The 17,399-nt window shown below is 43.8% G+C and overlaps 1 protein-coding gene across 1 annotated transcript in view; it reads right to left on the reverse strand.

The window, feature by feature from the left end:
- The window catches only part of LOC124721206, a 1,098,625-nt gene that overhangs the window by 600,160 nt on the left and 481,066 nt on the right, over positions 1-17,399 (reverse strand). The window lies entirely within an intron of this gene.

Raw genomic sequence — 17,399 nt, forward strand, 5'->3', positions numbered from 1 at the left:
TGTGTGCAACCACAGGTATTGTACAAGTGTTCAACCCTATTTCAATAAACAGTATCTCGCAAAGGACTAGCACTAGAATCCTGCAACAAACACCAGTGTCATTCTAATTTACCCTACTTTTAGACTGTTAATGTTAATAGGCACCGCGCGGAGTGGCCACGCGGTTTGAGATGCCGAGTCACGGGTTGCGCGGCCCCTCCCGCCAGAGGTTCGAGTCCTCCCTCGGGCATGGGTATGTGTGCCGCTCTTAGCATAAGTTAGTTTGAGTAGTGTGTAAGTCTAGGGACCGATGACCTCAGCAGTTCGGTCTCTCAGGAATTTACACACATTAGAACATTTTTGTTAATCGGCACTGTTCCTTTTAAGAAGTGTATGTTTGCACAAAACTACACTTTCTAAGCATTATTACAATCTGTTGAGTGGCTAAGAACGTGAAACCCTGACTGCCAATCTAATCTATGAAAACCGCGTATCAATAGCACTTTCCATTTCCGCTATATTTGCGGTGCAAGTTACAGGTGATTCAGCCTGTATACATATATAAAATTAGCGTTGATGTCCACAAGAGCACTAAGCGTATAGCTACATTACAAGTATGCGTATTTTGGCGTGTATTGCGACGATCTCGCACATCACGCAGACCCGTTTAGCACGCGATGTTTCTAACAACTTGAACGCGGATTTTGTCGAACTAAATGGTACGGTAAGGAGCTTAGAATAGGGACATAACATACTTACATCCATCAGTCGGCGGGAAAATTGTATTTTTGAAGTGTGTGCTGACGGAACTACAGTGTGACAGTCGTAGCAGTGGAGACGTCACTGGGGATTTTCAGTGTTACTCCGCATATCATTTTCCTTACGCCCAACGTAATAGCCACAATGCACGCTGAAATATTGCGATAAGACTATTTCCAGCTGCATTCAGTGACCTCATTGCTAGAGTTGTTCACAAAATGCGGGAAAACGTAACAACAGAATGAAGAGGTTCTCGGATAGGTTACATAAAGTGGGTAGAGAATACTGGACTCGCAAGACCGACACTCTCAGCATTCTTGGTATATTTGACAGACTGGGTGATCAATCTCCAGTAGGCTCAGAGAACATCATAGTATCATCATCATCATCATTTAAGACTGATTATGCCTTTCAGCGTTCAGGATGGTTGGTTGGTTGGTTTGGGGAAGGAGACCAGACAGCGAGGTCATCGGTCTCATCGGATTAGTGAAGGACGAGGAAGGAAGTCGGCCGTGCCCTTTGAAAGGAACCATCCCGGCATTTGCCTGGAGTGATTTAGGGAAATCACGGAAAACCTAAATCAGGATGGCCGGACGCGGGATTGAACCATCGTCCTCCCGAATGCGAGTCCAGTGGCTAACCACTGCGCCACCTCGCTCGGTTCAGCGTTCAGTCTGGAGCATAGTCCCCCTTATAAAATTCCTCCATGATCCCCTATTCAGTGCTAACATTGGTGCCTCTTCTGATGTTAAGCCTATTACTTCAAAATCATTCTTAACCGAATCCAGGTACCTTCTCCTTGGTCTATCCCGACTCCTCCTACCCTCTACTGCTGAACCCATGAGTCTCTTGGGTAACCTTGCTTCTCCCATGCGTGTAACAAGACCCCACCATCTAAGCCTGTTCGCCCTGACTGCTACATCTATAGAGTTCACTCCCAGTTTTTCTTTGATTTCCTCATTGTAGACACCCTCCTGCCATTGTTCCCATCTACCAGTACCTGCAATCATCCTAGCTACTTTCATATCCGTAATCTCAACCTTATGGCTAAGGTAACCTGAATCCACCCAGCTTTCGCTCCCATACAACAAAGTTGGTCGAAAGATTGAACGGTGCACAGATAACTTAGTCTTGGTACTGACTTCTTTCTTGCAGAAGAGAGTAGATCGTAGCTGAGCGAGCGCTCACTACATTAGCTTTGCTACACCTCGCTTCCAGTTCTTTCACTATGTTGCCATCCTGTGAGAATATGCATCCTAAGTACTTGAAACTGTCCACCTGTTCTAACTTTGTTCCTCCTATTTGGCACTCAATCCGTTTATATCTCTTTCCCACTGACATTACTTTTGTTTTGGAGATGCTAATCTTCATACCATAGTCCTTACATTTCTGATCTAGCTCTGAAATATTACTTTGCAAACTTTCAATAGAATCTGCCATCACAACTAAGTCATCCGCATATGCGAGACTGCTTATTTTGTGTTCACCTATCTTAATCTCACCCAGCCAGTCTATTGTTTTCAACATATGATCCATACATAATATGAACAGCGGAGACAGGTTGCAGCCTTGTCTTATCCCTGTAACTACTATGAACCATGGACTCAATTTACCGTCAACTCTAACTGCTGCCTGACTATCTATGTAAAGACCTTTAATTGCTTGCAAAAGTTTGCCTCCTATTCCATAATCACGTAGAACAGATAATAACTTCCTCCTAGGAACCCGGTCATATGCCTTTTCTAGATCTATAAAACATAGATACAATTCCCTATTCCACTCGTAACACTTCTCCATTATTTGCCGTAAGCTAAAGATCTGGTCCTGACAACCTCTAAGAGGCCTAAACCCACACTGATTTTCATCCAGTTTGTCCTCAACTAATACTCGCACTTTCCTTTCAACAATACCTGAGAAGATTTTACCCACAACGCTGATCAAAGAGCTACCTCTGCAGTTGTTACAATCTTTTCTGTTTCCATGTTTAAAGATTGGTGTGATTACTGCTTTCGTCCAGTCTGATGGAACCTGCCCCGACTCCCACGCCATTTCAGTTATCCTGTGTAGCCATTTAAGACCTGACATTCCACTATATTTGATGAGTTCGGACTTAATTTCACCCACCCCAGCCGCTTTATTGCACTGCAACCTATTGACAATTTTCTCCACTTCCTCCAATGTGATCCTATTTCCATCATCATTCCTGTCCCATTGTACATCGAAATCTGAAACATTACTGATCGTATTTTCACCTACATTGAGCGACTCTTCAAAATATTCCCTCCATCTGCCAAAGGCATCAACAGGATTCACCAGCAGTTTTTCTGACCTGTCCAAAATACTTGTCATTTACTTCTTACCTTCCTTTTGAAGGCACACCAAAATGGTTTTCCAGCAGCTTGACCCAAGGTCTCCAATCTGTTTCCAAAGTCTTCCCAAGATTTCTTCTTGGATGCTGTAATTATCTGTTTGGCTTTGTTTCTTTCTTCAACATAACTTTCTCTGTCTACCTGAGTTCTAGTATGTAGCCATTTTTGATATGCCTTCTTTTTCCTTTTACAGGCTGCCTTGACTGTGTCATTCCACCAAGCTGTTTGCTTCATCCCACCTTTACATACTACTGTTCCAAGACATTCTTTAGCCACTTCTAGTACTGTGTCACTGTACCTTGTCCATTCCTTTTCCAGTGATTGCAATTGACTACATTCAACTAACTGGTACCTTTCTGAGATCGCTGTTATGTACTTGTGCCTGATTTCCTTATCCTGAAGTTTCTCCACTCTTATCCTCCCACACATGGACCTGACCTCCTGCACTTTCGGCCTCACAATACCAATTTCACTGCAGATTAAATAGTGATCAGTGTCATCAAAGAATCCCCTGAATACACGTGTGTCCCTCACAGCCTCCCAGAATTCCTGATCTGTTATTATATAGTCAATGGCAGATCTGGTTCCCCTGCCTTCCCAAGTATACCGGTGAATGTTCTTATGTTTAAAAAAGGAGTTTGCGATTACTAAGCCCATACTGGCACAGAAATCCCAGAGTTGTTTCCCGTTCCTGTTGGCCTCCATATCCTCTCCAAATTTACCCATAACCTTTTCATACCCTTCTGTTCGATTTCCAATCCTGGCATTAAAAGTACCTATGAGCAGAACACTGTCCTTGTCCTTTACTCTAACAACACCATAGTAGTTTGAAATTAAAGAAGCAGGATTCATTCTTTGCTGAACATTGTGTTAATGAAAACCGCAAATAAATAATAGTGGTAAAGAATACAAGACTAACTCAGTCAGAAATTTGAGAAATTAAGAAACAGATGAGTGTACCCCCACATATATTAGTGAATGAACAAACTCAGTTCAATTTTGTGGTGTCACCGCCAGATACCACACTTGCTAGGTGGTAGCCTTTAAATCGGCCGCGGTCCGTTAGTATACGTCGGACCCGCGTGTCGCCACTATCAGTGATTGCAGACCGAGTGCCGCCACACGGCAGGTCTAGAGAGACTTCCTAGCACTCGCCCCAGTTGTACAGCCGACTTTGCTAGCGATGGTTCACTGACAAATTACGCTCTCATTTGCCGAGACGATAGTTAGCATAGCCTTCAGCTACGTCATTTGCTACGACCTAGCAAAGCGGCATTAAAAGTTACTATTGATGCTGTAAAACATGTACCGTCAAGAGCGATGTTCACCATTTACGGATTAAAGTTAAGTATTCCAACAGCTACATCCTTTTTTTGCTAAATTCTAACTTCCTTGTCCTGTTCCACACCTCACGCCAGCCTGCGTGAGCTAAAACGCGTGCCTTTCGGCTTCCTCTCTTAGTGGGTTGCCTCTCTTGCCAATACACAACAAATTTTTCACCCATTTTAGACAATATTGCAACACCTGCATTGCCGAAGAACCTTGTTGCCTTCATTCACGTAACAAAGATTCCATTCCTGTGCATAGCTCTACTGCAATGTATGTTTAGTCATAGTTGCTGTAAATGCCACCCTAATGAATATTGTAAAAAGAATATGTAATTTTGTCAAAAGTGTCAACAAAGATAACTTTTACAGTTTAAGTGAAAAATCGATAGATTAAAAAGTTAACATGTTTATCTTCGCATGGTTCTTATCTTTGGGATCGGTTATGTACTAGAGTATGGGGCTATGACTCCATATCTAAGTTTTACAGTAATAATGAAGTTTGTGAAACAATGCTAAAAAGTGTTTCGTTTAGTTAATAGAAAATTACTCAGATTTGCAACTGGAAGCAGAAATAGTTTAAAGATGACCTATCAGAAGCTTATGATTATGTAATTAAAAGTGACAGTAAGAGATTAGATACCTTCATATTAACCATAAATTAAAGCTCAAGGGGAAAGAAGTAGCTAGAACCGGTGTTAAATTCCACAGAGCAGAAGAAATATTATCTGTTTTCTGAACAGATCCACCATCACACTTTTCAAAAGCACGTGTTACGATTACTGGTAAATTTTGCATTCAAATTTTTGAAATTGTTGGTCAGAATAACGTTTAGAAGATAAAAATGGGAACATAGTGGTTATAGCGAGGTGTTGTCAGTAAAGTTAGCTAGAAAAATAAGGTTAACTTGGATATACACTCCTGGAAATTGAAATAAGAACACCGTGAATTCATTGTCCCAGGAAGGGGAAACTTTATTGACACATTCCTGGGGTCAGATACATCACATGATCACACTGACAGAACCACAGGCACATAGACACAGGCAACAGACCATGCACAATGTCGGCACTAGTACAGTGTATATCCACCTTTCGCAGCAATGCAGGCTGCTATTCTCCCATGGAGACGATCGTAGAGATGCTGGATGTAGTCCTGTGGAACGGCTTGCCATGCCATTTCCACCTGGCGCCTCAGTTGGACCAGCGTTCGTGCTGGACGTGCAGACCGCGTGAGACGACGCTTCATCCAGTCCCAAACATGCTCAATGGGGGACAGATCCGGAGATCTTGCTGGCCATGGTAGTTGACTTACACCTTCTAGAGCACGTTGGGTGGCACGGGATACATGCGGACGTGCATTGTCCTGTTGGAACAGCAAGTTCCCTTGCCGGTCTAGGAATGGTAGAACGATGGGTTCGATGACGGTTTGGATGTACCGTGCACTATTCAGTGTCCCCTCGACGATCACCAGTGGTGTACGGACAGTGTAGGAGATCGCTCCCCACACCATGATGCCGGGTGTTGGCCCTGTGTGCCTCGGTCGTATGCAGTCCTGATTGTGGCGCTCACCTGCACGGCGCCAAACACGCATACGACCATCATTGGCACCAAGGCAGAAGCGACTCTCATCGCTGAAGACGACACGTCTCCATTCGTCCCTCCATTCACGCCTGTCGCGACACCACTGGAGGCGGGCTGCACGATGTTGGGGCGTGAGCGGAAGACGGCCTAACGGTGTGCGGGACCGTAGCCCAGCTTCATGGAGACGGTTGCGAATGGTCCTCGCCGATACCCCGGGAGCAACAGTGTCCCTAATTTGCTGGGAAGTTGCGGTGCGGTCCCCTATGGCACTGCGTAGGATCCTACGGTCTTGGCGTGCATCCGTGCGTCGCTGCGGTCCGGTCCCAGGTCGACGGGCACGTGCACCTTCCGCCGACCACTGGCGACAACATCGATGTACTGTGGAGACCTCACGCCCCACGTGTTGAGCAATTCGGCGGTACGTCCACCCGGCCTCCCGCATGCCCACTATACGCCCTCGCTCAAAGTCCGTCAACTGCACATACGGTTCACGTCCACGCTGTCGCGGCATGCTACCAGTGTTAAAGACTGCGATGGAGCTCCGTATGCCACGGCAAACTGGCTGACACTGACGGCGGCGGTGCACAAATACTGCGCAGCTAGCGCCATTCGACGGCCAACACCGCGGTTCCTGGTGTGTCCGCTGTGCCGTGCGTGTGATCATTGCTTGTACAGCCCTCTCGCAGTGTCCGGAGCAAGTATGGTGGGTCTGACACACCGGTGTCAATGTGTTCTTTTTTCCATTTCCAGGAGTGTATATCTCGTTCTGCATCTACTAACGGAGTGCGAAACGTGTCGGCATCGGAGAACTTAGTCGATCTGTGCCTTTAGAAGTATTTGACAATATGTCTGTTTTCTTAACAAGGCAGGGCCTAGATTTCGAGATTTATGTGTTATTTGCAACACCTGCAAAATACAGTTACTCTTTGAAAGCTAAAGGATTATGAAAGAAATAAATAAATCATAAGTGGCTCAAAAGAACGTAAAATAAATAAAGACACAAAGCTAAGATCAGTATATGACTAGCAAAGACGTAAAAGGCATTGATGAACAGCAGACAATTCAGTTTACTAAATCTTTGAAGTTACAGTACAGTACAGGAAATTATTACGCTGTATAAGAAGAAAAATCGCAGGAACATCTCAAACGGAGTACTTTGACTTCCAAACATGAAAATGTGAACCAAAGCACTTTACGTAAAATATTGTTGATAGCCATAGGACAAAAAAGCGAGAGAAAAGCTGAAATTTTGAGTCATATAACAATTTCAGAATTTATTAAGTTGCCAAAATGTGAAATAGCAAGAATACGACAAATTACGTGCATTGTTTTTATTGTAGGAGCGAGGGGAAGAGTTACATATTCTGACAATAGATTTATTTGATACAAGAAGGCACAATATAAGACAAAACATTTTGGGACCTTAAGAAGGAAACAATGGCATAATATGTTGACTTCATGGAGTTTTAATGAATATACACTATTGTTCGTTGCTACATGTTAAATACGTAGTATTTCACCTTTCGGAAGCCTAGGGTGACTTTATCTATAATACTATCTCTACGGATAATTTCAGGTACTTCTCGTCCAAAATTTTCTCTCTGAAACTTCAAAAATGACTGCGAAAACTTTCGTCGTTTTTGTGGCGTTTGTATATGTGATTCTTCACGATAATCACCTCCGAGGTACAACGTTCCAAGCCAGTGTTCGTACTGGCAGCTTCCTCAGCTTTATTGATCTGAGAACAGCCAAAAATAGCCTTCGCCAGAAACAATGCGAACTCGGCGGTACCAAAGGTGCGAGATATCGAGTACGATTGAATTACGTAACTAAGCACAGTAGTCTCAATGTCTGTCAATGACAAATCGAGAATACGAGCTTCAAAGCAATCGTTAAACTTGCTCATACAATAAACACTTTCTTTGCCTTGGATAACCCCTGACATTGTGATACGAAGGACAATAACTGAAAATATCAGACTGGTCATGTTCAATTCCGTATTATGATCCACAGAGTGAGAGTTAGCTTTTCTGAACGACGAAGGTCAGTAGAAAATCACTTTTATGGATAGCCTGTGCGGCTGGTCCCGGCGAAGGTTCGAGTCCTCCCTCGGGCATGGGTGCCTGTGATTGTCCTTAGGGTAATTTAGGTTAAGTAGTGTGTAAGCTTAGGGACTGATGACCTTAGCAGTTAAGTCCAATAAGATTTCACACACATTTGATTTTTTGATAGCCGGAACGCAGTCAACATCATGCCATCCTGGCTGACATTTCTCACGGTTTTCCACAATATCCCCACTAGAGCAGCAAAACAGCTTCCAGCTAAGCCAGATACCTGTTTTGATAGTATCGTTGTGACAAAAACATACAGATCTTGCCCATATTGGAAGTAGAAGTGCATCACTGGAGCCGGTGACAAAGTCTGAGTATTCCTTGTTACAGGTATCTCTCTCGTGATTATACACCTTGGATCACCGTCTGAGCATGCAACAACACGTAACCAGGAAAGTCCGCATCACAGTACGTACATACAGCAACAGTAACCAAAGACAAGACAGCTGATGTGGAAACTAGTCCCTCAGATCGAAAGACGGAGCAATAACTCGAGACTGATGCGCTATAAACCGTTGTTTTTTTTCAGTAAGTAGTTGCAGTAAAACAATATAGGTACGTTATACGTGCGTATCATCAGTATTATGTTTGCACAAGTACAATAACATGATTGCAGGTAAATGGCTACGGGTGAACATGGCGCTACACTACCACGAGTGAGCATGCCGTGGATTCATCATATTTTTGCGGCACGCTAGGGTGAAACTGTCAGTTTACACCTAAATCTTTGATTAACACCAAAAAAAGTGTTGGTCTTACAGTTGACCAATAAAATCAAAGCCTAATCTGATTAATAATAGTACACTCCTGGAAATTGAAATAAGAACACCGTGAATTCATTGTCCCAGGAAGGGGAAACTTTATTGACACATTCCTGGGGTCAGATACATCACATGATCACACTGACAGAACCACAGGCACATAGACACAGGCAACAGACCATGCACAATGTCGGCACTAGTACAGTGTATATCCACCTTTCGCAGCAATGCAGGCTGCTATTCTCCCATGGAGACGATCGTAGAGATGCTGGATGTAGTCCTGTGGAACGGCTTGCCATGCCATTTCCACCTGGCGCCTCAGTTGGACCAGCGTTCGTGCTGGACGTGCAGACCGCGTGAGACGACGCTTCATCCAGTCCCAAACATGCTCAATGGGGGACAGATCCGGAGATCTTGCTGGCCAGGGTAGTTGACTTACACCTTCTAGAGCACGTTGGGTGGCACGGGATACATGCGGACGTGCATTGTCCTGTTGGAACAGCAAGTTCCCTTGCCGGTCTAGGAATGGTAGAACGATGGGTTCGATGACGATTTGGATGTACCGTGCACTATTCAGTGTCCCCTCGACGATCACCAGTGGTGTACGGACAGTGTAGGAGATCGCTCCCCACACCATGATGCCGGGTGTTGGCCCTGTGTGCCTCGGTCGTATGCAGTCCTGATTGTGGCGCTCACCTGCACGGCGCCAAACACGCATACGACCATCATTGGCACCAAGGCAGAAGCGACTCTCATCGCTGAAGACGACACGTCTCCATTCGTCCCTCCATTCACGCCTGTCGCGACACCACTGGAGGCGGGCTGCACGATGTTGGGGCGTGAGCGGAAGACGGCCTAACGGTGTGCGGGACCGTAGCCCAGCTTCATGGAGACGGTTGCGAATGGTCCTCGCCGATACCCCGGGAGCAACAGTGTCCCTAATTTGCTGGGAAGTGGCGGTGCGGTCCCCTACGGCACTGCGTAGGATCCTACGGTCTTGGCGTGCATCCGTGCGTCGCTGCGGTCCGGTCCCAGGTCGACGGGCACGTGCACCTTCCGCCGACCACTGGCGACAACATCGATGTACTGTGGAGACCTCACGCCCCACGTGTTGAGCAATTCGGCGGTACGTCCACCCGGCCTCCCGCATGTCCACTATACGCCCTCGCTCAAAGTCCGTCAACTGCACATACGGTTCACGTTCACGCTGTCGCGGCATGCTACCAGTGTTAAAGACTGCGATGGAGCTCCGTATGCCACGGCAAACTGGCTGACACTGACGGCGGCGGTGCACAAATGCTGCGCAGCTAGCGCCATTCGACGGCCAACACCGCGGTTCCTGGTGTGTCCGCTGTGCCGTGCGTGTGATCATTGCTTGTACAGCCCTCTCGCAGTGTCCGGAGCAAGTATGGTGGGTCTGACACACCGGTGTCAATGTGTTCTTTTTTCCATTTCCAGGAGTGTAGTTTCAGTTGTAAAAGGCACTTAAAGTATTTAATGAACGTCTTGAAGAGTCATATCTTCCGTGGTTTCTAAAATTCTTCAACATCAGAGGTCTTCACAGGTATAGGTAAAGAGTTGATAACTATGGAATTCCTCACCTCCCCCTCTCATTTCCTCCAACCACTTTTCTTCTTATTATTATGCTTCTTTTTCTTTTTTGAAACCATCCTCCACATTCAGAAGACAATACGAGAATACTGCTTAAGAAGTAAACCTTACATTCAAATCATGTCAGCTGATCAGAAATAAAATAACGAACTGCATCTGTCGCTGCAAGAAGAATTAACGGTAGAACGAGGACTGGGGTAATATCCTCTATCTCTAGGATCAGTGGGTTCGGGAAATCGATCTATACATTTTAATTATCCTCAATTTCAAAGAAATTACTGTACTTCACCATGGAGCTCACCTCGCATGCGGTTCAGATTTTATGAATCTTGATACATATATACTGTTAGTTTCTATCGAGTTGTCGTAGTTTATTTATTATTATTTTGGTTTCCTCTGGTCCTATGCGCGCAGATAATTGAAAAGTTCTTACAACAGACACATTTCGCTTTTACTGAAAAGCATGAACATAGTTATGCTGTACACGTTACGAGTGCATAATACTTGCTGTTTCTTTTTTATTAAAACTGGTAACTACATATTTTACCAGTTTATTACAACGTTTTTATTCCTTTTTACATCTTGAAGGATCTGTTATATGCCTAAAATAATTTCGTGAACAAAAAGTAACTGTGTTGCATATTTTGACAGGAAAAGCGGAACGCTTTCCACGAAAGAGCTTTTTAATATGCAGTACGGTCATGACGGGTAAAAGCTATAATAATAATAATAATAAAAGTAGCTTCACACAAACAAAAGCATTCTAGTATGACTACCACTGAGTATAATCAGCTGAATCGACAAATTGGTATAACCAGTCACAATTTATTATTCATTCTGCAATGCGTTTCAGAGGATTATACTTTCATCATCAAGTGGATGTATGTTAGTTAATGAGGCATGGAGTCAACCTCCGTAGCAGAGTTATCAGTGTGGCTGATTGCAATGCGAAGGACCGGAGTTCAATTCCTGGTGCTGCCAACGATTTTTCCTTACTGGGAGGACTGCAAAAAGATTCGTGATGTCAACTGAGGAGCTACTCAAATGAGAAGTAGCGGCTCCCATGTCTGGAAAGCCGAAAACGGGTGGGAGAGCTGTGTGATATGCCCATGCCCCTCCATACTGCATCCATATGACGCCATGACACGGCGGCTGGTTGCATCGCGCCATTTGCTGCTGTTCCTCATTGCGGTGTTGCAGTGAGGCATGGACGAGTTGTAAAAAGACTTTTGACAGGTACTGTCTCCCACAGTTTATATAAGGTGTATGTGATGTACATACGACCAGAAAGAGACGGGACCCTGAAAGATTGTCACGAGTCATCCAAAAACTTGTACACACATACAATATTAACTGACACTTGATAATGGGAGTATAATTCTCTGCACCGTGATGTGGAAAGCATAACAGCTGTGACTGGTTACATTAACTGCTAGTTTCAACTGATATTCCTAAGGATCATAGTCAAGTCTAACCTAAGACTGTTGGCATTTAAAATAGAGTGCAACATTAAATGAAACTGACGTTCTACGTTGTGCTGAATACTTAAAAAATATTTGAAGGAGAGAAAATTTTAGTGACTGAAGACAAATCAAGAAAGAAAGACTACAGGTTTCAATTTTTGGTGCAATCCTATTCATGACGTATGTATGTGAATGATGTTTCACTTAACATTCATCACGCAGAATCGGTACTAACAGCAAACGACACTTGTGTTATAATAAAACGCGTTAAAGATAAAGCAACAGAAGAACTTGTTAATGATGTTTTTCAAAGAATTATTAAGTGATTTGTTTTTCAAAATGGACCCTCCACAAATTTTGAGAAAACACTCCATTTTCAGTTCTGTACATCAAACAGTAGTACCAACAATTGATGTAGCGCTTCTGGGTAGATTACCTCAAGTTTTTAGATGTACATACTGACGAAAACTTGAACTGCACGAAAAAACAAAACTGAGCTTCTGAAACAATTAAGATGAGATACTTCTGTTCTTCGTACAACTGATAATCTTAGAAACAAACGAATTAACCTCGTAACATATTTCACATATTTACACTTAAGAGGTCTTACGGAATAATTGTCTGGGGTAAGTCATCACTTAGAAAAAAAGAATTAATTGCACGAAAACGGGAGGTAATAATAATCTGCGGTGTTCACCCATGAATATCTTTTTGATACTTCAAGGAGTTTGGTTTATATATACAATGACCTACTGAAATTCTTCATAAATAACTTTCACATTTGAGAAGAATATGTGTTATGCCTACAACACTAAAAGGAAAATGGCTTTTACTACCTATAACTAAAGCTTTGAGTGAGTCATAAAGGAGTTCAATAAGCCTCAACAATAATCTTTGATCGTTTCCCAGTAACATAAGATGTCTGACAGGTCGCAACCCAAGCTTTAAACTCCTATTCCATTGACAAATTTTTATTTAAAAGTAGTAACATGAAAAAATAATTTTAATTGTAGCTGTTTGAGTAAGACTGAAACATAATAATTCATTAATGTTAAAATTAATCACGTATAGGGTGATCACCTAATACTTGCACCGCATATGTTTCGGACATGGAAGGCACTATCGATATGCAGTTTTCACAGAACTGAATTGCAGGTAAGCGACTTGCAGCCAATACACAGATTTTGAGACACTGATGAAAGTGCAGTTATTTACAACCGTTACAATTTTTGAACGGGTCAATGGTTACTGACAGTAACATCCTAAAAGTAGCGTAAATGAGAATGTCAATGGTGTTTGCTACAGAAAGCTAGTGTAAGTAGATAAGAGTTATCGTATTGTGAACATTGTAAATACCGATAGCTGTCTGTTCCATCCTACTGTTTAGATGCTTGTGTTGTGTTGTATGTACACTTCGACCGAATTGCGATGGTCCTGTCAGCGTACTGTGTGATAGTGACCGTACTAGGACGTGTTTAGACGATGATCTTTCTCAATGCGAAAAAAGCGGATATGCTCATGGTTTTTTGAATGTATGACGTATGCTACTCGTCCGTATACTATGTACCCCGCAAGATATCCCAACAAAAATTAACCTCGTCAACTCCTCGACCACTTCAACCTCTTCAAACAATACACATGATTTGAAACGGGGTATTACTGATGCCCGCACTGTAATTTCCTCTGAAATACTAGAACATGGAAAGCAATCGTTGCATGGCAGACTGCAAGGTTGTACTGATGCTGGTGGTCGTCATTTGAAGCATGGGGTTTGCGGGTACATTGGTGATGTACTCACTTTAGTGTGCCTTTCGTTTGGCCTAGGCAATGTCCCATTTAACAACCCATCACCGGGAACATATTAATATCCGAGAAGAGTTGCACATTCGTTTGTGCTACCACATGGAACATGTAGCTGTCGGTGTTTACGATGTTCAGACTTCGATATCTCGTAAACTACTTGCTCTAGACTTCTGCAACAAACACCACTGTCATTTTAATTTAGTCTACTTTGAGTTTGGTACTGTCAATAGCCATTCGATTAAAATGTGTGTTCCTTTTGTAAATGAATACACGTTTAAAACTCATAACGCTGTTGTATGGGCTGCGAAGGCGGGCCCCTGCCTACCATTCCAACCTGGGGAATCCGCATGATAATTGCTTCTACCATTATCGAAATATACACGTCAAAAAAAATTTTGCATCACTTCAGTTCCGAGAGCTTCGGAACCTCTACGGAAAATTGGAATAGACATAAACATAAACATCATTTCCGCCATTTTTATTGCTCGTGAGAACCACACATTGCATGTTGTACCAACATACAGCGAGACCTTCAGAGGTAGTGGTCCAGATTGCTGTACACACCAGTACCTCTAATAAGCAGTACCACGTCCTCTTGCATTTATGCATGCCTGTATTCGTCGTAGCATACTACCCACAAGTTCATCAAGGCACTGTTGGTCCAGATTGTCCCACTCCTCAACGGCGATTTGGCGTAGATTCCTCTGAGTGGTTGGTGGGTCACGTCGTCCATAAACAGCCTTTTTAAATCTATCCCAGGAATGTTCAGTAGGGTTCATGTCTGGAGAACATGCTGGCCACTCTAATTTAGCGATGTCGTTATCCTGAAGGAAGTCATTCGCAAGATGTGCACGATGGGGACGGGAATTATCGTCCATAAAGACGAATGCCTCGCCAATACGCTGCCGATATGGTTGCACTATCGGTCGGAGTATGGCATTCACGTATCGTGCAGCCGTTACGGCGCCTTCCATGACCACCTGCGGCGTACTTCGGCCCCACATAATGCCAGCCCAAAACAGCGGGAAACCTCCACCTTGCTGCACTCGCTAGACAGTGTATCTAAGGCTTTCAGCGTGACCGGGTTGCCTCCAAACACGTGTCCGACCATTGTCTGGCTGAAGGCATATGCGACACACATTGGTGAAGAGAACGGTCCATTCGGCATGTTGTTGGGCCCATCTGTACCACGATGCATAGTGTCGTGGTTGCAAAGATGGACCTTGCCATGGACGTCGGGATGTGAAGTTGCGCATGATGCAGTCTATTGCGCACAGTTTGAGTCCTGTGGCTGCACGAAAAGCTTTCTTCAACGTGGTAGCGTAGCTCTCAGGGTTCCTCCTTCCGGTAGCGGTCGTCCACTGGAGCGGTAGCCCTTGGGCGGCCTGAGCGAGGCATCTCATCGACAATTCCTGTTTCTCTGTATCTCCTCCATGTCTGAACATCACTTTGGTTCACTCCGAGACGCCTAGACACTTCCCTTGTTGAGAGCCCTTCCTGGTACAAAGTAAAAATGCGGACGCTATCAAACCGCGGTATTGACCTCTAGGCATGGTTGAACTACAGACAACACGAGGCGTGTACTTCGTTCCTCGTGGAATGACTGGAACGGATCGGCTGACAGGTCCCCTCCGTCTAATAGGCGCTGCTCATGCATGGTTGTTTACATCTTTGGGCGGGTTTAGTAACATTTGTGAGCAGTCAAAGGGACTGTCTGTGATAAAATATCCACAGTCAACGTCTATCTTCAGGAGTTCTGGGAACCGGGCTGATGCAAAACTTTTTTTGATGTGTGTACTTGCGGTGCACGTTTTAGGTGATTCACCCGGTAAACTGAGTCGATCCATAACATTTCGATTAAAAACATCGTTCAAATGATCTATGGAACATATAATAAACTAATGTACATTCAATCCGTCGTTTTCTTAGTTACGTGTAGGATCGTATTTTGCTTCTTGTCCAGTACTGCAGTCAGGATACTCCAATAATGCATTGTCAGATGGTCAAAAGTTTATTTTAATTTTCGCTTCGTACATGTAAGATTATTCTACTCACAAGGGAAAGTCCCCGACGCATCCACCTCCCCCTTCCCCCCCCCGGATATAGTGGTAAGATGGCCCAGTGGATAGTCCGTCAGAAACTGAACGTAAATTGAGCAAGAAGGTGTACTGAACTGTGGAAAAACATGAGGAAACGAAACAGCGAACGGTCCAAGCTCCGTGCGAATTTGAATAGTCTCGGCGTCGGGGGACATTCATGTTCGAATTTGCCCCGTGCCACCTTTTTTCTCCACAAAATTATGAACTGTATGTCCGGTCATTGACGTGTCTGTTCGCTGTATTCAAATTTGTGTCTGTGTCGTGATGTAATTTCTGTTTGCAACAGCAAGGTGTAAGGAATGGGTCTGCAGACGTACGTACCTCCTATTTGTTTTACACAAGTGCTGCATGTTATGACTCTTACGTTCCGTTTTGTAAGTTTTGACTCTCGAATTGCTTTGTTGTAACATAGTTCACACCCGTTTATTTATTTTTTCGCTTTGCGAGAGGTCTAAGCGGCATCTCGCCTGCTTTCACTATTCATCACATTTTCTTGCGACGCTAATACATTCTTACCACGTGACTTATATTCTATAACCAACGTATAGTATGATGACAACTATGAAGACTACAGGAGGAGAATAGAAACGTCAATAACCGGACGGAAATTTCATGATTTTGTAAAAAAACTGTGTGTGTGTGTGTGTGGGGGGGGGGGGGGGGAGACTTGAACACGGTGTTATTGAGCTTGGAACATTCACTGTTTCCGTTTTGCTTCTTTTTTCACAGTTCAGTACACGTTCTTCCTCTTCTAGTGCTCGATCTGTGGTCAGTTTTTGACAGGTTATACACTGGGCCAACGAGTATAATGGAATGTAGTCGAATTAAGTCGGGTGAGGTTGAGGGAATTAAATTAGGAAATGAGACAATTAAAGTAGTAAAGGAGTTTTGCTATTTGGGGAGCAAAATAACTGATGATGGTCAAAGTAGAGAGGATATAAAATGTAGATTGTCAATGGCAAGGAAAGCGTATCTGAAGAAGAGAAATTTGTTAACATCGAGTATAGATTTGTGTCAGGAAGTCGTTTCTGGAAGTATTTGTATGGAGTGTAGCCATGTTTGGAAGTGAAACATGGACGATAAATAGTTTGGGCAAGAAGAGAATAGAAGCTTTCGAAATGTGGTGCTACAGAAGAATGCTGAAGATTAGATGGGTAGATCATATAACTAATGAGGAGGTATTGAATAGAATTGGGGAGAAGAGAAATTTGTGGCACAACTTGACTAGAAGAAGGGATCGGTTGGTAGGACATGTTCTGAGGCGTCAAGGGATCACAAATCTAGTATTGGAGGGCAGCGTGGAGGGTAAAAATCATAGAGGGAGACCAAGAAATGAATACACTAAGCAGATTCAGAAGGATGTAGGTTGCAGTAGGTACTGGGAGATGAACAAGCTTGCACAGGATAGAGTAGCATGGAGAGATGCATCAAACCAGTCTGAGGACTGAAGGCAACAACAACATACACTGGGTCATTTTACCACAAAATCTGAGGGGTGCGATGGGGAGTTTCCCTCGTCAGTACACTGATAAGGCG

Source organism: Schistocerca piceifrons, chromosome X (assembly GCF_021461385.2).
Source record: "Schistocerca piceifrons isolate TAMUIC-IGC-003096 chromosome X, iqSchPice1.1, whole genome shotgun sequence".
Classification (NCBI taxonomy): Eukaryota; Metazoa; Arthropoda; class Insecta; order Orthoptera; family Acrididae; genus Schistocerca; species Schistocerca piceifrons.